This window comes from Acomys russatus, chromosome 24, assembly GCF_903995435.1.
Source record: "Acomys russatus chromosome 24, mAcoRus1.1, whole genome shotgun sequence".
NCBI lineage: Eukaryota > Metazoa > Chordata > Mammalia > Rodentia > Muridae > Acomys > Acomys russatus.
In genome coordinates this window covers 20,984,974-21,003,458 of record NC_067160.1, presented here as the reverse complement: position 1 = coordinate 21,003,458, position 18,485 = coordinate 20,984,974, and the positions used below count along the sequence as shown (strand labels likewise).

The 18,485-nt window shown below is 37.8% G+C and overlaps 1 protein-coding gene across 1 annotated transcript in view; it reads left to right on the top strand.

Annotated features, from left to right (window-relative positions):
- Positions 1-801: 801 nt before the first annotated feature.
- The window catches only part of LOC127207724 (sodium channel protein type 2 subunit alpha-like), a 43,592-nt gene continuing 25,908 nt past the window's right edge, over positions 802-18,485 (top strand). Inside the window, exon 1 of the mRNA XM_051167156.1 lies at positions 802-1,039. The gene's annotated coding sequence lies outside the window, so the exon portion shown is untranslated. The remainder of the gene's footprint in view (positions 1,040-18,485) is intronic.

Genomic DNA, 18,485 nt, shown 5'->3' with positions numbered 1-18,485 from the left:
AATTCTGAATGTAACTCAATCTCCATCATATATTGTCATTATCAACTTAAAACATCTATCTAGACTTAAAAACATCTTAACCCCTAAACAACTAAGCTTCATTATAAAACTAAGCTACCTGGTTTTCAACTCCATCAGAGACTTGAGAAGGAATAAACTTGACTACCTGGGTGTGCTGGGAGTGTTAATAGTTTTCAAAATTAGAAGATGACAGAGACATTTTGCTGCCTGAACAGCCACCCAAAACTCTATATAATGTTGGAGCATCTTCTTCAACCTTCAGGTCCAATATATCTGACAGACATATTTGTGAGGCAGGAACTGTTGAGGACTTGCTTACCCTGCTTGGCAGAGTTTGGCTGTCGACTCTGCCTGCATCCAAGCTTGCCCATTTTTAGGCCGAAATCTGTCTGGGGTAGAAATGAGGACATTTTGCCTAGTGGCTTGGTTGCCACATTTGAAGCCATCTAATTATTTTCACATAGCAATTTTTAGTAATGTTTTGAAAAATTAGATTTCATTTAAACATAATGAAAAACAAATCAAACTTCAAAAGTTGTACTACAATTGTTTAAGTTCAAAGTATAATGATTTTAAAATGTTAATTTGTAACTAATTAAGGTAGTTGAATTTGAATACATTAGAGTTCTGAACTATACCCCATGTAACCTTAATTTTTGAATGTTGCTTTGCTAAAGAAACTTCAATTTCAGTGATTCCATTTGTGGCCAGAAGATGGAGCTGTCATGCAAGATGCTCCCTTCTTATATTTATTTATTTATTTATTTTAATTTAGCATGCTGTTTTCTAACAGACAGTGGGTACCATCGAGCGAGTGAGTGTCAGAACAGAAAGCTAAGGCAGAAGCAGAGAGGATGCAGTGATTGCCCTGCCTTCTCTTTTCATTTTTCGTAAGGATATCGCACTTGTGAGGTTTTACTTTGTGCTGTAGGCTGAATTCTAGAGCCCTGCCTTGGAGACTGTTATATGCAACACGCACATGGATTCTGTGCTATGATTACCGTTCCCTTTATTTCAGGTAAGCAAGCATGATTCTATTTTTGTCGCATCTGTGAATAGCTATTCTGCCAAATGATGGAATTTAAAATAAGATGTGCTTTGTAATGTTGTATTCAGACCCAAAAGATTCAAAGACTCTAATCCTGTCTGTTCTGCATTTAAAAACCTTCCTATGCTAAAATGATCACTGGCTGTGCCATGTTGTATTTTAATGTTTCTTCGGCTTGTCAGTCTTTCACGTCTGTGCCTATATCTGTTTAACTTTGAAAGATAAAGCTTTCAGAGTGAGAGATGGGCCTTCTCACAAGGGAAATACTGATGCCTAATGCGTTGAACAAATCGTAGAGATGTAATGAAGCAGATTAACATGGCAGTGGCTCTGACAGAGCCCACGGCTGAGCCTTCTCATCACAGCCTCAGAGGCACATCATCCTGAGGCCCAAGGCCTTTTGAACAATTGCTGCTGCTATGATGTTGGGATTCTTTGTGTTTTATTTTAACCATTTAGAATGGTATGTAAGTCACTTCTATCCCAGAAGTGAAGATTGATGTAATGTCTTTAATAGACTCCGAGTGACAGTATTGAACTCCCCCTTCCCTCTGTATGGGGACAACTATGAAAACTAATTAATTGCTGGGGGAAATAGATTATCTTTATTTGTGAAAAAAAAAAGGAGAGTGAGCATGTAGAATAGTTCATATTGTAGAAAGTGTTCACATTTTAAACGAATTTTAGGTCATGTGATGTTAGCTGTGCTAAAGAGTGGAATGACTCAGGAGGTGGAAATGCCATGCAAAAACCTTCTTTTTTTCTCCCGATTCTTACAATTTCCCATAAAGGTTCTTCTCATGAGTATCAGTATAATCAGAAAACAAAATATAGAAATGTCATATTAAAAAAATAATCACTGGTTATAATTTGGCTCAGTGTTTGGCTTGATTTAAATAAATATTTAAAATATATAAAAATATTTTTGTAAGATTGTCAATTGCTTCACTCTCTCTTGAGGACAAACATGTGGTGTGTGTGTGTGTGTGTGTGTGTGTGTGTGTGTGTGTGTGTGTGTGGCAGTGGGGGGTGCGTGTGTTCGGGATGCTTCTATCTCAGGCATCATTCTCCTATAAAAAGGTAGTTGTGCTATGTCTGAGGTTGTGAGAGCTGTGGGTTTTCTTGGATGTTTAAGAATACTGAAAAAAAATTGAATATGTACAATCTATGAAGAGTTTTCAGTTACACATAGTTCAATACATAGGATGGTTTTTAGAACCACAGATATTTGCTTGGCATGTATCCATCTTCCATTTAGAGAAGAGCAACAGTGACTGCGAGGTTACATGGGTTTTACATAAGGTGGGTTGTTTTCCTCAGAGTCTATGTCAAATTAAAAGCAGCAGGTAAGACTACTTTCCAGTATCTCCTACAGCAATTACCTCCACTGTGAACATATTCAAGTGGCATATTCCAGGTGTGCTGATGTTGACTCTGGGGAATATTAACTTGGTAAATTCTGTACATAGTTCCTTACATTGTGCACTGCTCTGTGGATTGTCATACATGGGGCTAAATTTTCTCAGGGGTCTTTACAAAAAGCCACAAGAAAACAGATAAAGTAAACAGTTATGGTAACTGGATGCCTGAATTTTGTGTTTTCACTTTAGATTAGGGCTACTGTTTGCCTTGTGCTTATGAATGACATGGGCAGCCTTATAGATGCTCATTATTTGATTTCTTCTATGCTGTCGAATAGCCTGTAACTGTGAATACTTAGATGGTACTGGGTCCCGATTATTTTTTTTAATTTTTTCCTTTTTTTATTATTAATTTATTCAAATTACATCTCAGTTGTTAGCCCATCCCTTGTATCCTCCCATTCCTCCCTCCCTCCTGCTTCCCCCCCTATTCCCCTCCCCTATGTCTGTGACTGAGGGGGACCTCCTCCCCCTGTGTATGCTCATAGGGTATCGAGTCTCTTCTTGGTGACCTATTATCCTTCCTCTGAGTGCCACCAGGCATCCCCATCCAAAGGATATGGTCAAATATGGGGCACCAGAGTTTGTGTGAAAGTCAGATCTCCTTCTCCACTTAATGGTGGAGAATGTCCTGTCCATCGGCTAGTCTGGGTAGGGGTTCGAAGTTTACTGCCTATATTTTCCTTGGCTGGTGCCATAGTTTGAGGAGGACCCCAGGGCCCAGACCAGCCTGTAGTTTTCCAGGACCCTCTGGATCCTTCTATTTCCTCATTCTCCCAGGCTTCTCACACCTAAAGTCTCAATAGGATGTCCTCCCCTCTGACCCACTTTCCTGGTAGGTAAAGTTTTTCATGGGGACATACCCCTTGGACTAGTGTCTCGATATAAGTGAGTATATACCATTTAACTCTTTTTGCTTCTGGGTGAACTCACTCATTATAATTTCTAGTTCAATCCATTTGTCCACAAATTTCGGGAATTCCTTGTTTTTAATAGCTGAGTAGTATTCCATAGTGTAAATGTACCACAGTTTCTTTATCCATTCTTCTACTGAGGGACATGTAGGCTGTTTCCATGTTCTGGCTATAATGAATAAGGCAGCTATGAACATGGTTGAGCATATGTCCCTGTTGTGTGGTAGTGCATCTTCTGGGTATATTCCAAGGAGTGGGATAGCTGGGTCTTGAGGAAGCCCTATTCCCATCTTTCTGAGAAAGTGCCAGATAGATTTCCAAAGTGGTTGTGCTAGTTTGCATTCCCACCAGCAATGAAGGAGTGTTCCTCTTTCTCCACATCCTCTCCAGCATGTGGTGTCAGTTGAGTTACTGATCTTAGCCATTCTGATGGGTGTAAGATGGAATCGCAGTGTCATTTTGATTTGCATTTCTCTGATGACTAACAAGGATGAGCATTTCTTTAAGTGTTTCTCAGCCATTTGATATTCCTCTGTTGAGAATTCTCTGTTTAGTTCTGAGTCCCATTTCTCTATTGGGTTATTTGGTTGGTGGTGTTTAATTTCTTGAGTTCTTTATATATTTTAGATATTAGACCTTTGTCAGATGAAGGGTTGGTGAAGATCTTTTCCCAGTCTGTAGGCTGTCGCTGTGTTCTCTTGACAGTGTCACCTGCCTTATAGAAGCTTCTCAGCCTCATGAGGTTCCACTTATTAATTGTTGACTTTAAGGCCTGGGTTGTTGGTGTTCTGTTTAAGAAGTTGTCTCCTGTGCTTTTGTGTTCCAGACTCTTCCCCACTTTTTCCTCTAACTGGACTAATGTCTCTGGTTTTCGGTTGAGGTCTTTAATCCACTTGGACTTGAGTTTTGTGCATGGTGACAAATAGGGGTCTAATTGCATTTTTCTACATGTAGACATCCAGTTAGACCAGCACCATTTGTTGAAGATGCTGTCGTTTTTCCATTGAATGGATTTGGCTTCTTTGTCAAAAATCAAGTGACTAAATGTGTGTGGATTCATCTCTGGGTCTTCAGTTCGATTCCATTGATCAACCAGCACTGGGTCCTGATTATATACTACTTCTTCAGTATCTGGAGAAAAGAAGAGGACTAGCACGTGTTGTTTCTACATTAATATTTGTGGCATACCGTGTCTTTACCCAAGAATGGCTTGTGGTATGGGTTGAAAAATCACTACAGGGACTGAGGAGATGTCTCAGTGGCTAACAGTGAGTACTGTTATTGCAGAGGGACTTGTGTTCAGTTCTTAGCACCCACTCTGGGAACCTAACAGTCTTCTACAACTGCATCTCCAGGAGATCCAACACCCTCTTCGGACCCCACTGGATACTAAATTCACATGGCATACTCATACATGTAATTTAAAACTAAAACAAATCTTTGAAGAAAGAAAATAAATTTGCTCCAGAGGATATGACACTTTCTTCTGCCCTCTGTGGGACACCCACCTACCCACCCACACATTGTACCATCACACAGACCCTTACCCACACACTGATACACACACACACACACACACACACACACACACACACACACACACAAAAGCCTAAAAATTATCAAGTGGAAATATACACGTGCAGATACTGCCATTGCTTAAAATATTATAAACAACAAAATATGGGAAAGTGGGTGGGACTAGAATGTGATGGCCCATTTTATGCTAGGCACCATGTAACAGCTTGCGTTCAGAGTTTATGATGACAGAAATCTCAGGAAAAAAATAAATTTAAAGGAGATACCAAAATTAGAAGTTTGAGAAAGAAGTTGAATATAAATTAACAATATAGATTTGGTCATTTTAGGCACAGAGGTGAGGTAAGCACATGGAAGGGAATTAAATACTGATTTAACAGGAAAATGAACAATAATCCAATGTGATTGTAGGTTTCTGTTTTCTTATTTCATTTTTGCAGCCATTTTCCTCTGGGCTACTAAAACTAAAGCAAGAAATTTGGTTTTCAATGTTAAATCGTCAACATACTTAAGCATGCTCACTTGATGTCTAGTTATTGATTGCATGCTATGGCTGAACTTATGAGTCTGTATGATGTCATACGGATCATGTAACTCTCACCTAAATGCAAATTCACAGGCAACAGAAGTGCAGCTAAATAACCGGGTCATGACCCTCAGGTTTGGAGAATAAAGGAAATCCAGAAATGGCAAGATTATAGGAAGTGAGGGGAGAGCTTAGACGATTATCAATATGGTAAGAGTCAAAGTGCATAAACTGTATTTCTGAACAAGAATCAGAAACAGCAGAGAACCCTGAAAGTAGCTGATTGGCAAGGCAGAAGTATGGACGCAATGGACTTGGTTCTGACTAGTATGTCTTAGGTGGACTTTAGGACATCAGTAAACTGACAGTGATGAGTGACCTGGTGCTCTGGGGACTAATGGACGAATGAGACCCATGAGAAGTCTGCTTAAGTATCAAGAAACTGACAAGGCAAACTTAAGGTGATGTTCTATGGCATGCAGAGGAAGGTACCCTTGAGGAAATTTTCATTTCAGTTAGGACCAGAGAAAATCAAGTCTCTAAATCATTAGAGAAGAATTGGGGATAGAAACCACTATTATGGTGTTAGAAGAGACAGGAAGAGATGGGTTCAATATTGGTTTAGAACATGGGGCCAAAAAGCTAGAGAAATTGCTCAGCATTTAGGGGCATTGGTTGTTCTTCCCGAGGACCTAGGTTAGACTCCCAGAACCCACATGGCAACTCGCAACCATCTATAAGTCCAGTTCCAGGAGATCAACCACCTTCTTTTGGTCTCTGTGGGCACTGAGCACACATGATGTTCAGACAAACATACAGGCAAAACTACCCATATACGTAAAATAAAAATAAACATTAAAAAAAAAAAACCTACAAAAGCAGAACAGATGGAAGACACTTCAAAAGGATGCTGTGCAAGCCATTGACTAGCTTGTTCTTGGATACAAGTTGAGTCCTTGTATGGAAGATAGAATATGCATTCTCTTTAAATCTATTTAACTCCTTAGAAAGGACCATATGTGGCATATGGACTTTCTTGAAGGAGTAATTAACCCTCAGCAGCCAAACACTTCCCTGCAGAGCACAGTTTGGTCACATTAATCCTTGAATGAGCGATTAATAGCACTGCTTTAGAGCAAGCCCATCGCACACATTTCCATCATCATACTGTCAAAACAAACACCACATAAAACTTGCTTTGGATTGCTCCCTTATGTAACATGTACACAGGTAGTGGTTTGAATTGGTTATCTGCCATAGGCTCAGATGTTTGAACATGTGTTCCCCAGTTGGTGCTGTTACTTGTGAAAGTTTAGGAGGTACAGCCTTGTTGGAGGAAATGTGTTCCTGGGGGCAGGCTTTAAGAGTTTAAGACTCGCATCTCCAGTTCACCCTCTCTGTTTCATATGTGCAGTTAAAGGTGTGAGCTCGTAGCTTTTGGCACTGCTGCCATGCTCGCCCCTTGATGCCATGATTGACTCTTATCCCTTTAGAGCCATAAACCCAATCAGAAATATTCCTTTTTATAAGTTTCTTTGGCCATGATGTTTTATCACAGCAAAAGAAAAGTTATCAACACAACATATCAGCACTCTGGGATGCTTTTCCAGCTTCTGAGTGAGTTGTTCAAGTTCTTTTCTTTTTTGTTGTTGTTGGTTTTTGTTTTGTTTTGTTTTTATTTAATTTATTCAGATTATAACTCAGTTGTTATCCCATCACTTGTATCCTCCCGTTCCTCCCTCCCTCCCACTTTCACTCTAATCCCCTCCCCTAGGTCTAAATGCTCTCATTTCATTGGTACTTTCACCAGGAGGTGTGTAAAGAGAAAAGAGAGTTTGCATATTCCCAAATTTCCTTTACTAGCATCTATGAAGCCTCCTGTCAGAGCTCCTCTGTTCTTTCTGGTGGCATGACCAGAATTCTCTGTGCTCATACTTAGGGAGCTGATCTCATGTCAGTCACAGAATGGAAAAGTAATGCCTTGAAGATGTTGATAAACAATTTCATCCTTCATATTGGAGCTGTTCTCCCAGTTCAGCCAAACTTGGTTTAATTTAGTACTGGATGGATAAAGTCATGGCATCTGGACACCAGATCTCACTGTATTCTATGTGGTCCGAGCAAAGAGGTCAGAAGGTAGCATGTATGATCAGTCTGATAATTGATGGCTTTCCTTCCCTCAGGGCTGACCCTGGGCAGCACAGTAGAGGCAGAAGTTCTCCAGTGGCTCATTGTTCTCTCTCTCCCTCTTGTCTTATTCACCTGAGGATATCCTAGACATCTTCACAAATACCTCACTTACATATACATATCTTTATATAACTCTTCCTACTAACAATATCTTGATCTCTGTTACCTAGTTAATAAAATAAGTATAATTCAAGTTGCGTATGCGGTTTCCAAACTATTTCTTAATAAATTTAGGCTTTTATAGCCGTCTACACAGTTTATATCCCTGTAATAATCTCCAATTTGATAGGACTGACTGTCTTCTTAGAAGAATAGCATGGGAAGTTTGAATGCATGGATGGGCACCTCACTGTTTGAAATGGACAGACTAACTGAAATTTTATTCCGCTAACATCTGTCGAATACAGGTAGTTGATTATTTGAAATGCTTGTACCTGGAAGCTCTGACATAAGCATTAGTCACACAGCAAACCTCAATGATCATTTCACAGCTTGATGGGCTTTCAAAGGTACCAATTGTTTGCTTCTGTTGTTATTCACCTGTGTCAAAATCTATTTTATAAACTTATGACTTTAAGATAGGTCATCTCAAAATAATAGTCTCCAACTTGTTCCAAGAAAACCTGCTGAAAGTTAGCTGCAGTTAGTCTAAAATTCCCATTGAAAATCCTCTGTAACAAAGGCTTCAGTGCCTTCTCCATCAACCGCTGACCATGTTCAGATTCTACCAGCTGATAAACAAAAGGCCTGTTACTTTTCCTGAGGGTCATCATGTTGTTGCATCAATCATAAGTACTTTTTATTCGATGTGCTTTAAATATCAACAGTACTTCCAGGTGAATTTTTTCAAAGGAAAGTACACATACACACACACACACACACACATACACACACACACACACACACACACACATAGAGAGAGAGAGAGAGAGAGAGAGAGAGAGAGAGAGAGAGAGAGAGAGACATATTTCAGAGGAAAGTAATTTTGCATATATATATTTGTATGTGTGTATATACATATGCATATTTTAAGGGAAGCAATTGTGTATATGTGTATATATACTTACTTATTTATATATACATATACACACACATATATATACATATATGTATACCAACTCCCAAAAGTTTTATACACAGACCCTGCATTTAAATGCTGTCAATGTAAATTTGCAAATGCCTTTTCCACATGCATGCCTATTATCTCTAGAATACATGTTTGTGTTTTCTACTCCAAATTTTAATACAACAAAAGTAGAATTTATGAAAAAATATTTGCTGATTTTGGCCTAGTGATGAATCCTGATATTTAAGAATTTATAAATGAAAATCACTCATAATGCTGATGAAGGAAAATTAAATCCTTAATAATGTAACTGCATATTATTTTGATCTCAGAATCTCAAAATTTTATTCACATTTTGAGGATAAAACTGATTCTCATTGGCAATAAAGTGGTGCTTACTGAAATATTGTTTTAATATAGGAGAAGATCACTTGAATCAAGAGCATTGGATAAAATATTATTAAAATGGAAAAGTAGATACATTTTCTTTGCTCCCTGTAACAGTAATACAACAATGTCACCTTTCCTTACAACTCAAAGGTGAAATGTCTTAGCATAATTCTATTAATACTTTCAATTAAGATCTTTGTTGTGAGCCGGGCGTGGTGGCGCACGCCTTTAATCCCAGCACTCGGGAGGCAGAGGCAGGCGGATCACTGTGAGTTCGAGGCCGGCCTGGTCTACAAAGCGAGTCCAGGACAGCCAAAGCTAAACAGAGAAACCCTGTCCTGAAAAACCAAAAAAAAAAAAAAAAAAAAAAAAAAGAGAGAGAGAGAGATCTTTGTTGTGAAGATAATATTATTATTGATTGCTAATATGGCCAATTTATAAATTTAATTTCTGAAACTTACAGAGAATTTAAGAGGCAAGCATATCTCTAATTTTTAAATTTTGTTTTGATTATTTTTGAAACAGAGCCAAATGTTTGGGATCAAATTTAAGTACTCTGCCTTGTGCATTTTACTCTCCAACCTCAGAAAACAACTTAAAAGCAGGAAAGAGTTCTTCCAATTTAGAGTGTCGAGGTTTCTGCCTATGGCAACAGGGGAGGTGTGGTAGAGCAGTATCCAATCCATAGCCACCAGGGACCAGAGCAGTACAGCAGCATGCTGGCGTGGGACAAGATCTAACTGCCAAACACACTCCCCAGGGACACTCCCCAGGAAGCCGGGCCTTCCCTTTTAAAAGACTAGTCCTTTCAAATCTTTAATTCATCAGTGGATTAAATAACTCATTAGATCAGACCCCCCATTATCTGTTTGACTCTGGCAGCACTCTCACAGACACACTGAGGAATGCTTCACTGGCCTCATAGGTATTGCTCAGTTAAGTCAAGATGACAATAAAGATTAACATCGCAGCTGACTTCCACGAGAGAGCATCTGTGTGTGGCTGTGGAGCTGCATCTTTAGGAGCCTCGGTCCAGAGACCATTTGAAATGTCCTGCTTGTACAATGTAAATATGTCCTGCTTCTAGTAGCTTACTAAAATAAGTCATAGTAGTTTCTTATAATGGGTATGCTTTTAATAGTTTAATAGCCTTTTAATTTGATTTTATTTTCAGTTTATTTCTGTTCATTTGTACAGTGAAACAAGTATACTGCATATAAAATAGTCAGAGGAAAAGCTATTCTAATTCTCATATCCTCTGTCTGTATCTTGAGTGTGCATATGCTTCCAGGAATTTTCTGAGTCCGTAACAGAGTGATTTTTATACTCAGTGTCTTAGTTCTGTTTCTATTGTTTTGAGTGATAAAAAAAAAAGCAATTATCAAAAGCAATTTGGGAAGAAAAGGGTTTGTTTGGCTTACATATGCTGGGTTATAGTCCACTGAGGGTAAGTCCAGGCAGGAACTCAAGGGGGGAGCATGGGGACAAGAAGTGAAGCAGAAACCATGGAGGAATACGGTTTACTGCCTCCCTCCCTATGCCTTGCTCAGCCTGCTTTTTTATACAATTCAGGATCATCTGCTCAAGGGTGTTACCATTCATGTGTGCTGTACTCTCTCACATCAATCTTTAATCATAAAAATGCCTCATAGAGTTGCCTACATTCAGTCTGATAGAAAGATTTTCTCACTTGGGATTCCCTCTTAGTAAAGATTCTGGTTTGTGTACAATTAAAAACAAACAAAACAAAGCAAGTGCATTAAGTAATTAACCAACGACACACACACACACACACACACACACACCATATACATATACAACCCATATCTTCTTCCATCAAAATTGTAACCTAAACTTCCATAGGAGGAATGAAATGTAGATTGCAATATTCTTCTGGCATACTGTCTGCAAAGACTGTGGATTTGGGCATTATTTTGAACCTTTAATTGCAGAGTTTAGACCACGCCTCACTTATCTAGTCAGTGACCTCTTCTACCACTCTGCTTTCTCTAATTTTTTACATTTGATGGCTCTGTCAAAGATTTCCTCTCAGTGTTCAAAACCACACACACACACAGAAAAGTTGTAAAAGACACAAAATGTGCTTTTAAAAATAAACAAAATACGTTGTACTATTATGACCATTCCATAACATATGAGTAGTTTATCAAGTTCTAGGACATGCTGTGTTAGTTTCAGTGAAAATGTTCAGGACCCAGTGTTCTTTACAAGTGACAAATAGATTCTTGACCACTGAATGCAAAATCAAATGAAATAAACAGAAGCAATGCACTAGCTGCTAAGGTTTGAATCATAAATGATCCGTAAATAGGAGAATATTTGAAATATTCCAATATACTTGTGGTAAGAACCAATGGAACATGGTGGAGGGTAGTGCATTTTGGTGAAGATCTCTCCTACCTTGAACAGGAAACCTATCCTTTCTAGGGCCAAACTAGGGCAATCCTCTCCCTGATCTCTGTCACCTGAGTGTGTCAGTGGAGCACAGAGGCCATAGTTCTGCCAAGAGGCAGGACTGGCTTCTTCTGGATTCTAGTAACTACTCCTTCCTCTGGCTCCTATGGTGGTAGCCAGGTTAACCTGTATTTTACACATTGCCCTTTTTGCTAGTACATGGTAAGCAAGAATCTTTATTATCATTGCTTTAATCCTTTTGATTAAATTCTCCCTTTTAGGCATGTCATATAGTTTCTGCCAGTAATCATATTGGTCAAATAGCTAACAGTTTATGAAGCATTTACTTATAGATAGTCCTGTATTTAAAACTCTGCAATTAATTGATTGTCACAATGATCCTGGTAGTTAGGCATTACAATGGCCACACTTAACATTAAAGATACAAAGAAATTGGAAGTTATGTAACTCAGTAGTCTTTCAGATTAGGAAGACTATTTTCTAGGCAAAACAGAGAGAGAGAGAGAGAGAGAGAGAGAGAGAGAGACTGGGTTTAGATTTTGTAGCAAATGAATCATCATTTTTCTAAAGATGAACACAAAGGAGTAACAGGAAAAGTACCACGGATCCAGCTACAGTTTTCCTGTGTCTGTACCTGAAGTATCGAAGCCAGTAACCCACAGAGATTCTTGCACACCCATGTTTATTTCAACACTGCTCACAATATCTAAGATATGCTGGGGCTGGAGAGATGGCTGAGTGGTTAAGAACACTGACTGTACCTCCAATGGATACAAGTTCAATTGCCAGCACCCAACGGCGACTTATAACTGTGTATAATGGCAGTTCCAGGGGATCTGACACCCTCACACAGACATACATGGAGGCAAAACACTAATCAATGCACATAAAAATAATAAATAATTAAATATTAAAGAAACAACACGTAAGGTATGAAGTACCCCAGAAGTCATCAAAAGACGAATGGCTAAAAAAATGTGGCATCCTCCTCTCCTAGAAATAAGAAAAGGCATAACATTTCTTCTGAATCATGACACTTAGAAATACAGCGCCAGCATTCAAAATGAGCAACAAAAAGAAAGAACATTTACTCTATGTTTCAGACATATTTGTCTTGGAGATTTACTTTTGCTTTGTTATATCGTTCTCTCTGAAAATGTGCAGTAGCAGTTCCACCAAAATAAAACAAAAATATGGATTAAAAATTAATGAAACTATATCATTCACTGAGAAATGGGTGAAACTTGGCTCATTATGATAGTTGGAACAGGCCAGAGTCAGAAAGACAAGCAATGCATGTCTATCTCTTATTTTATGCTTTATGACACAAGAGAAGAAAAACTGAGAGTGTGGAGGAGGGAGAGGAGAGAAGGAAGAAGAAGATGAATAGGAGAGGAAAGAAAGAATAAAAAAGCAAAAAATGTGTCACAGTAGTGCCCACTGTTTTGTATGCTACCAAAAAAACTACTTTTAAAAGTCCTGCCCCAGAAAGAATCATGTTTTGATGCATGTATAATCTCTGCAAACAAAATCTAAGGAAAAATTCTAAGTGATGAACACAAGCAAAGCAAGGCCATGAAGCTCACAGAAAATAAGACACAAAAATCTTGATTTAGAAATAGTCTGTGCACAACTTCTGCATTACCTAGACACTTCAGGGTATTATTAAGTATTGCGATAAATGGAAAGAGGCAGGATAGCATTTTCTTCAAAATGTAAACATTTAGTGATTTAAATATATCATAAATATTAGCTGAAAAGTCCATTTATTCTTTGTGATCATTTCCATTGGTCAAAATGTATGACATACTGAGGATCAAAAGCTATATTTCATTTAAAAATTACAAATTGATTAAAGCTAATAAATTCATTTTATTCATCAATTATTTCCATGAAAATGCATACTGTTCTTATAGAATTTGATTTTTTATTTTACAAAGCCATTAATTATGCAATTAAGATAAAATTACTGACAAATTTTGTATTTGAATGTTTTATTTTAGAATATTATTTTTAAATAGATTCTGATTACCATTTCCTCTTCCCCAACTCCTTCCAAAGATCCTCCCCAGATCCCTACTCACTCAAATCCTTTTATTCTCTTTTTCTTTTTTTTAAATTTTTTTATTAATTTATTCTTGTTACATCTCAATGGTTATCCCATCCCTGGTATCCTCCCATTATTCCCTCCCTCCCATTTTCCCCTTATTCCCCTCCCCTATGACTGTTCCTGAGGGGGATTACCTCCCCCTGTATATGCTCTTAGGGTATCAAGTCTCTTCTTGGTAACCTGCTGTCCTTCTTCTGAGTGCCACCAGTTCTCCCCCTCCAGGGGACATGGTCAAATGTGAGGCACCAGAGTACGTGAGAAAGTCATATCCCACTCTCCACTCAACTGTGGAAAATGTTCTGACCATTGGCTAGATCTGGGTAGGGGTTTAAAGTTTACCGTTGTCAGGTGATTTTATCTTTGTCAGATAAACCATTGTTCATACATAATAATTGCTGATTTTCATATTCTAATTTTCCGTCTAGTAACTTAATTAAATTTGTTCATTATTCGTTCTATAGTTGTTATATAAATATCATCTGAAGAATTTTCTACACATAAAATTGTATCATTCACAGAGATAGTTGATAACTTCCATTTTTTTCTTGTCCAATGAATTTGGCTAGGACTCCTAGTACTGTACTGAGTAGAAATAATAAACATGGGAAACCTTGTCTCCTGTTTCCCAATTAAAATTTTTTTGTTTTACATGTAGAATATCAAATCAAATATGAACCGTTGTCACCTCCCTATATTTTGTACCCAGTGACCATCAAGCTGACGTAGTATGTCCTTGAGGTAGAACTGCTGATGTAGTGTGTCCTTGGGGTAGAGGTGCCTCACTGGGAAGTTTAGTAAAACAAATGTTAAGGTTGGGTGTGGTAGTACATGCCTATAACTCCAGCACTCAGGAGGCAGAGGTAAGTGGATCTCTGTGAGTTTGAAGCAGCCTGATCTACAAAGTGAGTACAGGACAGACAAGGCTACACAGAGAGACCCTGTGTGCAAAAACAAAAATAAATAGGTAGATAGATAGATAGATAGATAGATAGATAGATAGATAGATAGAATAGATGTTCTGCTAGGTACTTCAACTCTTCAGAGCATCATTCAAGCCAGCAGCACAGTAAAATGTATGTTGAGATATTACTCAAATACAGTGGTGTGTGTGTGTGTGTGTGTGTGTGTGTGTGTGTGTGTTGGTGTTGTTCTTGCTTCACATGCCATAATTGAGGCAAAAATAATGCTCTAAATCTGGGCAGAAGCAATAGAGATTATGGAGCGCTCTTGAATACAAACTAAAGTGTTTGTTGAGGAAGTTGCTGAAGAAACTGAAGATGACTCCAAGATTCTTATGCTTGGGGACTGAACAAAACAGAAACTTTCCCTGACATTCCTCACTTCATTACACATTTCTTCATTTAAAATTAATAAGTCTGTTTGAACATGTGCTCTCTCTCTTTCACACACACACACACACACACACACACACACACACACACACAGCCACACACCCCACACAAAACAAAACAAAACAGAAATAGTATCAAAAATCAGAAGAAATGTACACAGATGCAAAGACAAACAGATTAATACATATAAAAAATTCATTAAACCAAAATTAGAAGTCATCATATATAAACAAAAGACCTATAAGGTTAAAAAAAAGTCTAATCAAATCAGAGAAAGACTTGACAGAATGAGTCAAAAATAGGATACGCCCACCTGTCTCAAGAACAGACAGGAAAGAGAAGCTACTAAAGATTAGTGCATGGCAAATTAGAGAGTAGAGCACACAACAGGAGTACATGGAGACAATACAGTAGGGTTCGGGAGGAAAGTTCAGTTGATGGCAGTTGAGTTTGGTTCTGTTCAGTTCGTGCAGTCAGTGCAGTTCAGCTCATGGAGTTCAGAAGCAGTTTTTTCAAGCACAGCACTTCAGTCAAAATCTGAGAGAAGTCAGATTGAATCAGTCAGCTTGAAGAAGAGTTTGAGCCAAAATGGCTGAGTTGAACCAGCCAGCCAGAGTTTAGAAAGAGCTGGAACTCTGGCTCCCCACATTTGACTATGTCCCCTGGATGGGGAGGCCTGGCGGCACTCAGAGGAAGGACAGCAGGTTACCAAGAAGAGACTTGATACCCTATGAGCATATACAGGGGGAGGAGGTGCCCTTCAGTCACAGTCATAGGGGAGGGGAGTAAGGGGGAAATGGGAGGGAGGGAAGAATGGGAGGATACAAGGGATGGGATAACCATTGAGATGTAATATGAATAAATTAATAAAATATAAAAAATGGGAAAAAATTTTTTAAAAAAGAGCTGGAAAGGCAGCATTTACAGGCATGCATACCTCTATCTCAGAAAAATTAAAAAAAAAAACATCTTTTTAAAGGGAGAGGAAGAGATGTAATCTATAGGTCTTGGACTTTTATTGTCTTGTTTTTTGTAACTGATCAGTGTGATAAATTAATTATAAAATAATGTTTACTGTATAGTACTGTTTGATTCATTCTCTTTTAGTCATATCTCTAATACCTGCATTCTGCTTGTAGAATGTATCTCTCAAAAACTGAAAAAGAGGAAGCCATACATCTTACAATTATATATAATTTCTAGTAGTTTTGTATAATGAACTGCTGCTACTAATTTTGTGAATTTGTGGATACTTTTATTCAAAATTTATCATTTTGATATAAAATTATGCATACATGAAACTTTCTTATTCCTTGCTACACATTTTGTCTCAAATACTTTGAAAAACCTACATTTTTGTTTATATTTGCCTGAAATAGTTTTGCTCTCATATTATTTTTAACTTTGGCAACTTGTTCCATGCTTCTTTTAAATAAACAGCATCTGTTCATCTCTTACATTATGATCTAATTTGGTGCTTTTTCTTAGTTAATGTGAATCAAACAATTCACAATTTATTATAACTGGTTGGTATATTTGGTTTCTTCTCTGGTAATTTTTTTATTGTTTCTACTTTTAGTCCTGATTTTTTCCTCATTTTTTGATTAGTCTTATGGCTTTTAATAACCATTCTTTTTCTTCCCTCTTTTCTTCTAGTTATTTATAATGCATATACATTCATTATTTTGTGCTTGTTATTTTATCTTTAAAAATTATGAGGACCATGAATAAAACAATATGTATTAGCTACCACTATGTAAGATAAAACAATAATTATTTACATACCCAACATTTTCTCAAACATATATATGTATATTTACATATATATATAAAACTGGGGGTGTATTTCAGTGTTTACTTGGTATGCCCAAAGCCTTGTGTATGATCTACTGCACTGTAAACTGCAATGAATCAATTAATCGATGTACCTTTATTGTATACAAAGTTTGGAGAAACATTTTCCTGCTATTATTTAGTTACATTGGCAAAGATTTGGCTTTAGCCCCGTAGTTTAGCAGTCTCTATGATAAATCTATAATTGACTTTTTCCATTATGACTTAACTATTGAAAATAACATATTTTTTGTTTTGGGGGATTTTTTATTTGTTTGTTTGCTTGTTTTTTGAGATATGATTTCTCTGTGTACCCTTGACTGTCTGGACTCACTTTGTAGACCAGGCTGGCCTCAAACTCACATTGATCCACTTGCCTCTGCCTCCAGAGTGCTGGGATTAATGGCGTGTGCCACAACACCCGGCTTGCAAAAAACATATTTTAAATACATGGGTTTATTTTATTCTCTAAGGATTTCATTCACATTTGTGATTTATTTTGATCATATTCAGCCCCAGTCCCTCCTCCAATGCCTCCCAGGTCCTCTCCCCTACAACCCCTCCTCAACTTCACATACATTCTTTATTTTTATAACCCTCTACTACCTCTCTTACTTCTCTCTCTCTCTCTCTCTCTCTCTCTCTCTCTCTCTCTCTCTCTCTCTCTCTCTCTCTCTCTCTCTCTCTGTGTGTGTGTGTGTGTGTGTGTGTCCATCCATTGAGGCATTGTCATCTTACTAGACACTACACCTCCGAGGGACTGAACCTCCGCTAGCAATTATCAACCATCCATAGTTCCTAAGCAAGGTGTAGGAGCTGGTGAATTTCTTCCACTCAAGGCTAAAATGCTGAAGGCTTGGCTTTGTGTAGTCAACCACAATTGCTGTGAATACATGATTTATATGAATATGTTCTATACATGAATTCTGTCATGTGTAGTAGATGCTGCTCTAGCCCAGTCCTCCCAAACGTTTTTTGTTTTTTGTCCCCTTTTCCATAATGTTTGTTGAGCCTTGATGGGAAGACTTCTCTCTTTCTTGATACTATTTCTGTTTTGTTTTGTTTTGTTTTGTTTTGTGTGTGTGTGTGTGTGTGTGTGTGTGTGTGTGTGTGAAAGAGAGAGAGCACATGTTCAAACAGACTTATTAATTTTAAATGAAGAAATGTGTAATGAAGTGAGGAATATCAGGGAAAGTTTCTGTTTTGTTCAGTCCCCAAGCATAAGAATCTTGGAGTCATCTTCAGTTTCTTCAGCAACTTCCTCAACAAACACTTTAGTTTGTATTCAAGAGCGCTACATACCATCTCTCCATAATCTCTATTGCTTCTGCCCAGATTTAGAGCATTATTTTTGCCTCAATTATGGCATGTGAAGCAAGAACAACAACAACACACACACACACACACACACACACCACTGTATTTGAGTAATATCTCAACATACATTTTACTGTGCTGCTGGCTTGAATGATGCTCTGAAGAGTTGAAGTACCTAGCAGAACATCTATTCTATCTATCTATCTATCTATCTATCTATCTATCTATCTATCTATTTATTTATTTATTTATTTTTGTTTTTGCACACAGGGTCTCTCTGTGTAGCCTTGTCTGTCCTGTACTCACTTTGTAGGTCAGGCTGGCT